Source organism: Lolium rigidum, chromosome 3, assembly GCF_022539505.1.
Source record: "Lolium rigidum isolate FL_2022 chromosome 3, APGP_CSIRO_Lrig_0.1, whole genome shotgun sequence".
Classification (NCBI taxonomy): domain Eukaryota; kingdom Viridiplantae; phylum Streptophyta; class Magnoliopsida; order Poales; family Poaceae; genus Lolium; species Lolium rigidum.
In genome coordinates this window covers 215125082-215137436 of record NC_061510.1, presented here as the reverse complement: position 1 = coordinate 215137436, position 12355 = coordinate 215125082, and positions in this window count along the sequence as shown.

The following is a 12355-nucleotide window of genomic DNA, read 5'->3' as shown; positions in this document are numbered from 1 at the left end:
AGTTCGTCTTGGAATACGTGTGCGCCTTATTCCTTGAAACGGAGGTAGTAGCTATGTTACCATAACATCACACACCCCAAGGCAAGATGAGTCTACAACATAATAAATAACACAATGCATGACACCACATAAAGTTACTACCCACTATGAAGGTAGTAACTTAGACTAGTAACATGACATATGTTACTAGTCTAAGTTACTCCCCACTATGACCAGCTTTATGTGGCTTGCGGGAACCAGACACGCATACACATGGCCCAGGTGTGAGCCGACAGTTCCGATCCCCACCAACCAAGGCTACACGGAGCACGGACGAACCCAGCGACAAGCGCCGTGTCTCTTCACCGTTCCTCGCCGCGAAATCATCCTTGACCTGGAGCTCGTGCCGCTCGGCCTCCGTCGTCACCGCCTCGCGCAGGCACGCCTCACCCTACCCTCCTCCGACCCTCCCGCGCACCACGCGTCGCCGCGCGTCGCCCTCGCGCCTCCCTCCGGTCGTGATCCTCCTACCTCCTCCGTTTCCCTTCACGCGTGCCCCTCCCGTGAGCCAGGCACGCGCTGCCATCGCCGACATCCGCCCCTACCTGAGCGCGTCCTCGATGCCAGGGGACCGCGCCAGCTCGCCCTCCTCGCTGGTAACTGCTGCACCTCATGCGTCCGCCCGCCTCCAATCCCAATTTTCGTGAGAGAGAAGCACGGCACCGGCGAGCAGGAACGGGATTCCCGTGGCAAGGCCTCTCGGGTGGATTGGAACTATAGGGGAGGAAAATCTGGAGGGGGCGATGCGGACCAGCGTGGGGTGAGGCCATGTGGGGTTCGATTCAATTAGCCCGAAGTCGTCCAAGACGCCGTCGTTCTTGGCTGTGCTATAGAAAAATCAGCTCGCCCCAAGCACCTGCAGAGAGGCCATCGTGGCCCCGTGCAACCAGCAGCCCGCTCCTGGCCAGGCGCGCGCATCAGTCGCCTGTTACCGCATCTACCTCGCCCCAAGCACAGCACCATGCTCTGTCGGTGGAAAGGGATGCAAATCTGCGTAGTGCGTACCAGCTAAGAGCACCTAAACTTCAGACAAACGCTCGGCCTCAGAATCATATCCCTGCCAGGAGGACTCTATTACCTTCGGTCTCGCACACCTCCATCCGGATGAATGAGGCGGCGCTGCTCGCCGGAAATCGATGGGTGGCCGGGGATTGGAAGGCCCTGTCCAGCAGCTCTGTTTCGTTCGTTTCATTCGGCTGGGAGGGAAAGTAACGCAGGCGTCGTGGTTTGGGGCGGAGAAAGGAGGGGAGGTAGTGGTGGGGGCCTGGCCGGCGGTGGTCGGCGGGAGGCGCAGGAGGGGCGCTGGCGCGGAGGCCTGGCCGAGGCGGGAGGCGCGCGCCTGGTGTTCTTTGTTCGGAGGCTATGCCAAGCAGAGAGAAAAAGAGAAAACGAACCGGTATGATGGCAAAGTGCAGTATTATGCGATTTGGTGGAAGGGTAAAATCGTCCAATGAAAAGTTGAACGAAAATTCTGGCAGAAACCTTAGCTCCTTTATTATTAGGTATAGATCTCCAACTAATCTAGGGACAAACAATTGACAACCGAAGAGCACGAGCGATGCAATTAGGGCCGTTGTCTTCTCCCCTTTCGGCCCAAGGCCCAACGAAAAGGAATTTCCGATTCCGGCGTCCGGCCCCAACTCAACAATGAGTTCCGATCCCTCAAAAGCCTACTTATAAGAAGTTAGGAACTTAGGATCAACGCAGCACCGCTCCAGGTCGAAAGCTAGTGTTGTAATTTAGTCTGGGCGAAAATTTACAGTCGGGCAGCTCGGTGAGGGCAGGAGCGGGCGAGTGGATCAAAGCCATGGCCGCCGAGCAGGTTCTGGAGACGGCCGCCAACGCAGATTTAGTGAAGCCTGCCGACTTTGTGGCGCCGACCGTAGTCTCTGATTCCAGCGACGATCGAGGAGGAACTTCCTACGGTAAAGGTGCATCACCAGGACACCGTGGACTACATCCTGTCATGGACCTATGCCGAGAAGAATCCTTTTACAAATCCCTTCGAAGATGACGACGACGACGACGGTTTCATCACGGCTGAGGCATCCGTTTACGTCGGCGTTTACGTCGGCCTATGGACAACAAAATGGTTGTACAGGGGCACAATGACCGTTTGCTTCGGGGACATCTCCATGGGCCGATGCATTTTCTTTTTGGCTGACATCGTCAAGATCAGTAATGGCAGTTAACGTCCCATCAAGGTCTGCCGCCGATGATTACCAGTTCGCGCGCAAAGGTGGTGCTTCCTGCCCGCCGCCAATACATTGGCGCATTTCGCCGCTGCTTCGCGCGCGCGGGAAATGGATTGCGCGCGGTCAACGTTTCCTGCTCCGCCGTGGCTATATATGGTGCAGGCCGAAGGTCGAGGAGGGAACACCCCGAGCCAACCGTAGAAATCATCCACGGGCAAGCACGACCGCACCTGGGCTCGCATTGTTCACATCGCTCGTGGCATCTTCCCCGATGATCCTAACCTCGCCTCTGTCCACGTGACGGAGGCGTTCGACGCGGAGCAGACGGCCACGTACGCGGCCGAGCAGCTGGAGGCGGAGACGACGACAGCGGAGACGGAGGCCTTTGTGGAGGAGGTGGGGATGGAAGCGGCGGGGATGAAGGACAAGGCGGAGGAGGCGGCGGTGCAGGCGGCGACCATGGCCGACCTCCAGGCGTAGCTCGCGGAGGCCAGGGCGGAGTCCTGGTGGCAGAGTTCAAGGGGCGGCCAGCGCGGCAAGCGACGACCATGGATGACGATGACGAGCCCGCCGTCAACTTCCTCCCCTACATCGACAAAGAGGGCACGTTTGTGCGTGGCGAGCGAGGCGCCTTGCTCGTATCGTTCGAGAGTCCCCCTGAGGACGTTGATCTCCATCAGGTTCTTGCGACGGAGGCGCAAGCTCGCGGCGATGCGATGGCCATGAGGCAGGCTTTCGTGCACTCCGACCTGGTGGCGGTGGCGTGGGCGGGGCCGAACCACACACGGATCGACCGGTAGAACCGCGAGTTGCAGGATGGCATCACGACGAGGGAGGAAGCGGTGGAGGCAGCGGCGAGGGACAAGGCCCGCTACCTGGAGGACCTAGCGTGCATCGCCGCGGACGAGGCGGCTGCGCAGCGAGCCTGCTGGAACTCCTCTCCGGCGGAGGCCGTTCGAACACCGGCAGCGGGAAGACGTTGCCTCTTTCCGGGAGCAGAACCGCCTCCGAAGGGAGCGGCGCGCGGCTTGCCAAGCCCGCATGCGCTCCGACGATGATGCCGACCCCTCAGGTCACGCTGGCGGTCAATAGTAGACCGTGCGACTGCGAGTAAACTTGGATGTAGTAGGTCGCGCGACGGCGAGTAGGTGCGACCATTGTAGTTTTAAGTTAACTCTAACCATCTCTGTAAAGATGGTCCTTTTGACCAATCAGTAAGAAGGACAAACATTTTGCTTACCCATGTCATTGACCGGCGAGCCCTGATTCGACCAACATGGACGCACAACGTAACCGCGCACCATCTTCAAAGACACAAACGTATCGCATATTTGGGTCGTGTTTATATCTCAGCGGACAACGCAGTTAATATGCGTTGGGCCGCTGGGCTGGGGTACAGACACATTATTCGACCGCGTGGTAGCGTCGTCCCGTTGGAGATGCCCTAATAATGCAGCACTAATTTGTGTGATTTTTTTTCTAGAATGTAGACTAAAACGGAACAAAGGGAGTATTTTCAATTTGGTTGCAACAAATGGTGATTTTTCGCATACACTGAATCCTTTATTTGGAAACACTGAATTCTTTTGTTGGGGCGCATTTTCTCATACTTTTACGAGAGACTGAAAATGTTACTAAAAATTATGTACCTTACATGTGAAAAAAATATTGCACCAACGAGTTTGATGTTGCAAAGGTCTAAGGAATTTTTGAGACGGGCACCGATCCAGACATCCAATCGGCGATCCATCCAATCCGACCCCGACTCAGTCCTGAGTTCCCGGTCCGAGCCTATTTTAGATCAACAAAGCAACACAGCCTTCTCAACTTCTCTAAGTAAAAAGCTAGGGCTCCAAGTTTACCCCTGGACGAAAAATTCCCAAATCTCTCTGCAAGAGTGCGAGGTAGGCGAGGAACAGGCAGTAGAATCAAGCGATGGCCGACGAGCAATGGGCGTTCGTACCGGAGGAGCAGGCGGTGATCAACAAAAAAATGGCAGAGAGAAACCGCGTCCCCGGAGAAAAACCGTATCGCTCCGCGTCGCCCCCGCGGCGACAGGGGCGACCCTCTCCTCCCCTCCCCCTCAGGCCGTCCTCACCACCTCTCCTCGCTGCCGCCGCCGGCGAGAGCCGCCGGGCAAAGCCCGCGTGGGGCCGGCGGCGGTGGCTGTCCCCTCCCGCGCTTGGCAAGGGTCTCGCGGGGCGACCCTTCCCGGCGTCGGTGCGCTTCCTCCGGCCGGCGTGGGAGGCGCCGTCGGAGCCTGGCGGAGTGGCGGCTCGGCACGGTGGCCTTGGTCGCCGGTGGCCGGTGCGTCCCGAAGCCGGTGCGGCCGTGGCCATGGGGGCGGCGGCGGGCCCAGATCTGGGCATGCGGGCTTAGGTTTGGTCCGCATCTGGGCTGTCTCGGCCCTGGACTGGCCAGATGCATCTCGAGCTAGATCCTGCTAGGGTGCAGGCCAGTTCCCCTGCTTGTTCTGGTCGAGGCCGGCGCACGGCAGCTCCGGTGATGCGGCCCGGGCTGGTCCTTGGCACCTTGGTCCGGTACAAGCGTCACGGTGGTCTCGGTAGGGGCGGGGACACCATGGCTTCTCTCGGGTTTGGCTCCGACCTGAGAGATCTTGAGCTCTGGGCTGGTAGGGCAGCGCTTCAGCGGCTTGGTGGCGACTTGTCGCTGCCGTTTGCTTGTTTCCCTACGGCCGGTGGTGACGACCGCGGGGGCGGCGCGTCACGGAGCTGCTCCTGTAGGACTGTTTTGGTTACCCTGGGGTTGGCTGCGGGGATGCTAGCTGGCTCGATGTTGTGTCCGCGAAAGCACCGCAAGGCTTCGGCCACTGCCGGCGACGATGACATCTATGGATGCCGTTCACCTCCTTGGAGGCGTGGCCATGACGCACTTCTTGCTGCTAGTTGTTGCCCCCGGTGCTCTATCTGCTGCTCTGCTGACTTGCGGGTTCCCCGAGGTCCTCCTCGGAATCTCTACTCGTCAATTCCCTGTGTCTCGTTGTGACCAGCTTCATATAAACGGTGTGCCTCCGGCTTTGCGCGGCCGCTCTCGAGCCTAGGGTGGCTGTCGGAGTTTGCGTCGTGGCACGGGGGGCACCGGTGGTTCTCAATAGCTGGTGACTGTCTTGATGGCAGGTGCATTGACTTAGGTCTTGCGTGGGGTGGGTGTTGATGCTTCCGCGAAAGCTTTGCACAGCTCCCTGTGCCGACAACGGCGACGCTCGCGAGCGCCGTTTCCCTTCCTGAAGGCGTTGTCGTGAAGTTTCCCCCTTCGAACTCTGGAGGCTCGTTTGTTCGCTAGCGCAGTTAGCTAGTCCCCCGGGTGTCGATGGTCCTCTGTTTGGCGGCTTAGTGTGGTACCTCAGTTTGGGGCAGCTTCATGGAGTGGCGGCTTGTTGCTTGTTTCTCAGGCGGAGCTGTCGGTGCTTAGTTGTAGTCTTGGGCGTGTTTGTAGATCCTGTAGTTTGGAGCCTTGCTCCGCTCTGCCTGATCTTTTCTTGGTTAGGCTATAGCTGTGCACCCTTGTGCTTGTATCTCTAGCTGGCAACCCCAGTTTTCCTTTTTCTTTTGCTTTGCTGTTGGTTCCGTTGTAATCGTTGTAATCCTTGCCGGTTGATGGCTTTGTTAATTCAAAGTCGGACTCATCGAGCCTTCCGTTTAAAAAAAACAAAAAGATGGCACCGAAGGCGGCGGCCTACTCAGAGGCCGTGAAGCCTGCCGACGTGGTGGTGCCGACCGACGACGGAGAGAAGGCTGGTGATTTTAGCGATGAGGAAGACGTTCCTACGGTGAAGGTGCATCACCAGGAAACTGTAGACTACATCCTGTCATGGACCTACGCGGAGAAAAACCCTTTCAAAAACCGCTACCAAGATGACGACGAGGAGGAGGATGGTTTCGTCACGGCCGAGGAGAGGGAGATCTGCGCATACTTCGCGGAGCGAACGGAAGGTCTAATCAAGTTCCAGCAGCAAGTCCGTGAAGAGTACGAGGCGACGGGCTACGTCACGGTCCCAGACGACTACGAGGAGAACTATGCCCGTTTGAAAGCCGCCATTAATGATGCCTCCTCCACCGACGAGGAGGAAATCGTTCCTGATGCATAATGTTGTTACTGTGGTCTACTAGGAGTAGCTAGTTACTTGGTCCTGAACTGGTGATATCGAATTTGGCAGCTGTAAACCTGCCCCGGCCCTGTCCACCCGCTGATATGATAAACAAAAAAGACACACTTTAAGTTTTGAATAATCGGTATTAGTTTGTAAACTAGATGTCCAATGTTTTATGGAGTGTGAGCCTACTTGCACAATCTAACCAGTTTGATCAGTTGTAACAACATTTGTAGGTTTGGCTAGAAATAGAAGTGCTTCTACAAGAACCAAACAGGCACAGAGGTTCAGTATCCCACAAGGACGTGAAGACGAGTGTACAAAGCAGACTACGACTATATATTTAATTGCGATTCAGAGATTGAGATGAGTAGATGAGTGAAGTCACTTTTCAAAAGACCTGGGGCGGCTGCCCCTGCTCGCCCCCCCCCGGTAGGTCAAACTAAGATGGGAGAAGGAAGCAAGAATAACCGACTATATTTGCTACAGTATGTCAGTAAATTACACTGGGCAACGACTATTGGGATAGATGCATCACCGAACTCCTGGATACAAAATTCAGATAACCACAAGTTGATCTGGTATGAGGATTAACTTTGAAAAATGTGATCTGGTGCCTATTAATGTTCCAGAAAAACAAACTAAAATCTTTTCCCAAATTTTCGGTTGCACGTAGGTGTTCCCCTTCATTCCAGTAAGCTTAGGAAAGAAGATTTGCAGCCTGTGATTGACCTTATTCTCAAAAGGGCTACTCGTTGGAGGGGAAGGCTTTCGTCCTACGCTGCTAGACTAACCTTGATACAATCATGTCTAGCAATTATCTCTGTCTATTTACTTTCGGCAATTAAGTTTCCTTCTCTTTCTTTTGAAATGGGGGAGCCCCTCTGCATTTAATGCGACGCATACGGAATTTTATTTATTAATTCAAACAAAGAAACTGTCAAGATCATACATCACAAAATCAGAAGCTACCACTCAACACCTAGAAACCCGACATTAAGTTTTCTTCTTGGGCGATAAAAGCAATCAACTCTCGAATGTCACACCGCTTGTGGGATAACTATGTGGGGCATTATAAGTATCACCTTACTAACTGGGAGTTGGTCACTATAAAAAAAGAGTATGCCGGTATGGGCATTCCTAATATTAGAGAGCTTAATCTCTATCTTCTAACCTCGCGGATCAGGAGGTGTGGTTTAGATGACAACAAGTTATGGAATCAAATAATTGACTTCAAGTATGACACTAAGAGTCCTAGTGTGTTCAGCTGTAGAGAAATAGTTGTTTCTCCTTTTTGGAAGGGAGTTCTATGGGCCACTAGAGCTGCAAAAGTAGGATATCAGTGGTCGGTTGGTAATGGAAACAAGATTCAGTTTTGGGAAGATCAGTGGCTAGGTAATACGAGTTTGGCCATCATGTTTTGGGACCTGTACTATGTGTGTAATCAACAAGATGTACAATTAAAAAAGTGTGGGATGGAAATGTCTTGAAACTAACCTTTAGAGAGTTTTCAACCAAAAAATGATGGATCAGTGGTATCAATCGGAACAAATTGCTTATTCTATCAGACTTTCAGATGCGGAAGATAGTTCAGTGTGGAAGCTTTATAGCTCCGGTGTTTGTAGATCACAACCGTTGTATGCGGTTCTTAATTATCGTGGGGTGACTCCGATGTTTATCCATGCGGTTGTAAGCTGAATGTGCCCCCTAGGGTGCAAGTGTTTCTTTGGTTGTTATCACACAAAAAATTGCTTACCCGTGACAACCTTGTGAAAAGGCAGAAAATTCATGATAAAACTTGCCTTTTATGCTCTGAAAATGGAACTGTTAACCATCTGTTCTTTTGTTGTGATATTACGAAAATCATGTGGATAGAAGTTTAAACCTGGCTTGCGAAGAATTTTGGGGTCAACTTTGAAGTGTTGCCAGGCTTTGGATTAGCAATAAAAGGAATATCGTTACTAACATGATTGCTGCTGCACTTGTGTGGTCAACTTGGAAACATCGAAATGACGTTCTGTTTGGGCGGTGCTCTTGGTCTAGGATGCAGGTCCTCTGGATGCGTGTGGTGAAGCTACTGAAGAGATGGAAAATTCTATGTCCAACAAAGAATTTGGAGTTCCTGGAAGGATGCGTGAAATGATTAGAAGTTAAGATGGTGGCAGCCCTAGCTCTTACAAGCAACTGAAGAATCGTAAGATACTATTGGTGGCTGGCCGAAGGACACCAGATGCGTTGATGCCGCGGGTGCTAGCAGGCGCCGCTAAAAAGGAAGACTTCCTATGGTTGAAATGGAAAAGCTGCGAAGAACGGTCTTTGTGCCAAAGTTGTAAAGTGGGTGTCCATTTTGCTGTGTTATGTTTCCTGGTATTTGTCCTAGTTTTAGCTTGGAGTGTGTGTGAACTCAAACTGATGTCTGTTACTTCCATTTTATTTTCTATGGAAATGGAATGGGGCGGTGGCCTGCTGATCTAAAAAAAATTCAAGTAAACCACAATGCCCTCACATTACGTCATGTCAAGTATAGATGACAGGTAGGACCAACATGTAAGTGCCATTAGGGCATCCCAACGCGGCACTTAGGCTAGACGCTAGGGTATATATCTTGTAAGTTATCAACAATTCCCACTTGAGCCTAGGATTAACGCTTGTGTCGACTTAACTTTCCGTGTCGGGTGCTTAGGGCATGTACAATGGGGTGATGGCCAACCTTTCCTTAGGCTTGCCACGTCGAATTTCTTCTTAATTGGAGGAGAGAGAGGGAAGAAAGAGAAGGTTGTCTTCCCTTAGCTAAAAGATGAGCTTTTATGAAATAAGATAAAGCTATTTTCCTCATTGTACGACTTGTCTTCCCTTCTCCAATAAGAGATAATGCATTGTAACCTAGTATTTATCGTCTTCTCTAGATGATGTGAAGTTCTAAAGCGCTCCGCATTGCCGAACATGGTGCTAATTAGTTGATTAAAGGATTCTCTTGTACTTTTCTTATAAGAAGACTCCCTTAGAGGGGATTCCACCTTTAATTGAAAGGTGAGCCCATATTTAATTAAAAGCTTTTAACGAGATCTGATTACATCACACCAACGAAACCGGAAAAAAGCACCCAGTCCTGCTGATACGGGGCGACCTTCGGTCTTCACCGCATCATGTGCTTCATCGCCAAGAACCACACTCAAGGCCGAGGTCACGGAGGCATGGAAGAAAAGAAGGAAGAAGAGCGTCCGAGGTCGCCAAGAAGAGAAGGCGCCTGCCACAAGTCAATTCGGGCCAAGGCCCATGTACCCCCCTGTTTCCCTAAACTACCCCTCCTTAGTGGCTCCCTATATATAGGCTCCCACCTCCCCCTTCATTAGGAAAGAGTTGAACTTGAGAGAACCTAGGCTTATGCCTCCACCATCCCTTTGGGATTAGGGAAACCCCCTCCTTAGATTATCAAATCTATTGTATCAAGGCACTCCTTATATGATTAGTCTCTCACACTTGTGATTCTACCACGGTCTCTCACTCGTGTGATTCCACCGATCGTATACCGATCTTCCTTTCGGGGATTCTACCGCGTGTCTCTCCCTTGAGAGATTCTATCGGGATAGTGGTTCGGGCTATCGGGAGTAAACCGGAATTGTATCGGGTTGGTGTGTGTTTGCGTGTGTTCATCGTGTTCTTCGCCGTGTTCTTCGTGTTCTTCCTCTCCCCCGCCTTTCCCTCGGTCAATTTGTGAGATCGGGCAACCCACGTGGCCTTAGGCCGCATCATATGGTATCAGAGCAAAGGTTGCCACGAATTTGACCCTCCAATTTCACCAATTTCGCCCAAAAAAATTCCCAAAAATTTTGCCCCAAAAAATAGCTCGAATTTGGATCTCTGGATTTGTTGAGTTTTTTGTGGTTTTGGTCCGCTGATTTGGTGTCTTTTGTGTTGATCTACTACTTCCCCATCTTTTCCCCATCAATTTCTTTCGATTTGGAGCAAATCTGAGCAAGTTTGGATCCACTTCCGTGAAGAACAGGAAGAACATTTCCTGTTTCATTTTGGTCAACGCTAGATTCCCTCCGGCCACGCCCAGCCGCACCAGCCTCCGCCCTGCGCGCCCGCTCACCTCGCCCAGGCCACGCGCCCGCTCAGCGCCGCCCTCCTCGCTCCACTCGCCTGCGCGCATCGCCGGCCTGCCCCATCTCCACTCGCTAACCACCCCCACAAGCTCCCGCTCAGCCAAGTCACGGGCAGGCCCGCCCCAGCTTCCGATCTGCCCCAGGCCACCTCCACGCGCCCGCGCTTGATTCCCTCAGCTCAGCTCCAATCTTGCACAGCAACTTCCGCAAAACCCGGTTCAAACCGGATCCAAACCGGGCAGCAACCGGACCGGACCCAAACCGGGCGTCACGCCGGACGGTCCGGTCCAGGATCCGGTCAAACCGGCCTCCTGACCGGATTTGACGATTTTGATCCAAGTTTCGTTCAGTTTTGACTCCGCTTTTTGCCCCAAATTTTGACAACTTTCCGGCGCCCGTTTGACTCCAAATTTTAACAGCATCCCCCAAATACTCCACATAGTCTACCCTCAATTTTTGACGATTTTTGGAACCCAACTTTTGACCGCTCGTTTTGACCCAACTTTTCGGGCATTGACTTAATTTGCTCGGTTTTCGATTTGGAGTGTGATGTCTACGGATGCTTCTATTCTTGTAGACAGTGTTGGGCCTCCAAGAGCAGAGGTTTGTAGAACAGCAGCAAGTTTCCCTTAAGTGGATCACCCAAGGTTTATCGAACTCAGGGAGGAAGAGGTCAAAGATATCCCTCTCAAGCAACCACTGCAACCACAAAGCAAGAAGTCTCTTGTGTCCCCAACACACCTAATAGGTGCACTAGTTCGGCGAAGAGATAGTGAAATACAGGTGGTATGAATAAGTATGAGCGAGTAGTAACGGCGCCGAGAAAAGTGCTTGCTGGCGTGCGGGACTGGTGTGTGGTTGATGGTGGTAATATTGCAGGAAGTAAAGATGCGATAAAACGAGTAAACAAACGAGCGATAGCGATATTTAGGAACAAGGCCTAGGGATCATACTTTCACTAGTGGACACTCTCAACATTGATCACATAACAGAATAAATAGATAGATGCTAGACTCTACACCCTCTTGTTGGATGATGAACACCACTAACTGTGTAGGATTACACGAACCCTCAATGCCGGAGTTAACAAGCACCACAGTATTCGATGTTCATGTTTAAATAACCTTAGAGTGCATGACAGATCAACATAACCAAACCAAGTACTAACATAGCATGCACACTGTCACCTTCACGCTACGAAAGGAGGCATAGATCACATCAATACCATCATAGCAATAGTTAACTTCATAATCTACAAGAGATCACAATCATAGCCTACGCCAAGTACTACACGATGCACACACTTGTCACCATTACACCGTGCGGGAGGAATAAACTACTTTAATAACATCACTAGAGTAGCACACGGATATATTGCGATACAAAACACATTGCAATCATAAAGGGATATAAATAAGCACTTCACTATGCCATTCATAACGAGTGAATAAGTATTACGTGAAATATAGCCTAAGAGACCCACACGGTGCACACACTTGTCACCTTTACACACGTGGGACAAGGAGTCTCCGGAGATCACATAAGTAAAACTCACTTGGACTAGCATAATGACATCTAGATTACAAGCATCATCATATGAATCTCAATCATGTAAGGCAGCTCATGAGATTATTGTATTGAAGTACATAGGAGAGAGATTAACCACATAGCTACCGGTACAGCCCCGAGCCTCGATGGAGAACTACTCCCTCCTCATGGGAGATAGCGGCGTTGATGGAGATGGCGGTGGTGTCGATGGAGGAGCCTTCCGGGGCACTTCCCTGTCCCGGCGGCGTGCCGGAACGGAGACTCCTGTCCCCCGGATCTTGGCTTCACGATGGCGGCGGCTCTGGAAGGTTTTCTCTGGTTTCGTCCAACTTGTCGTGGTTTTAGGTCGGGGA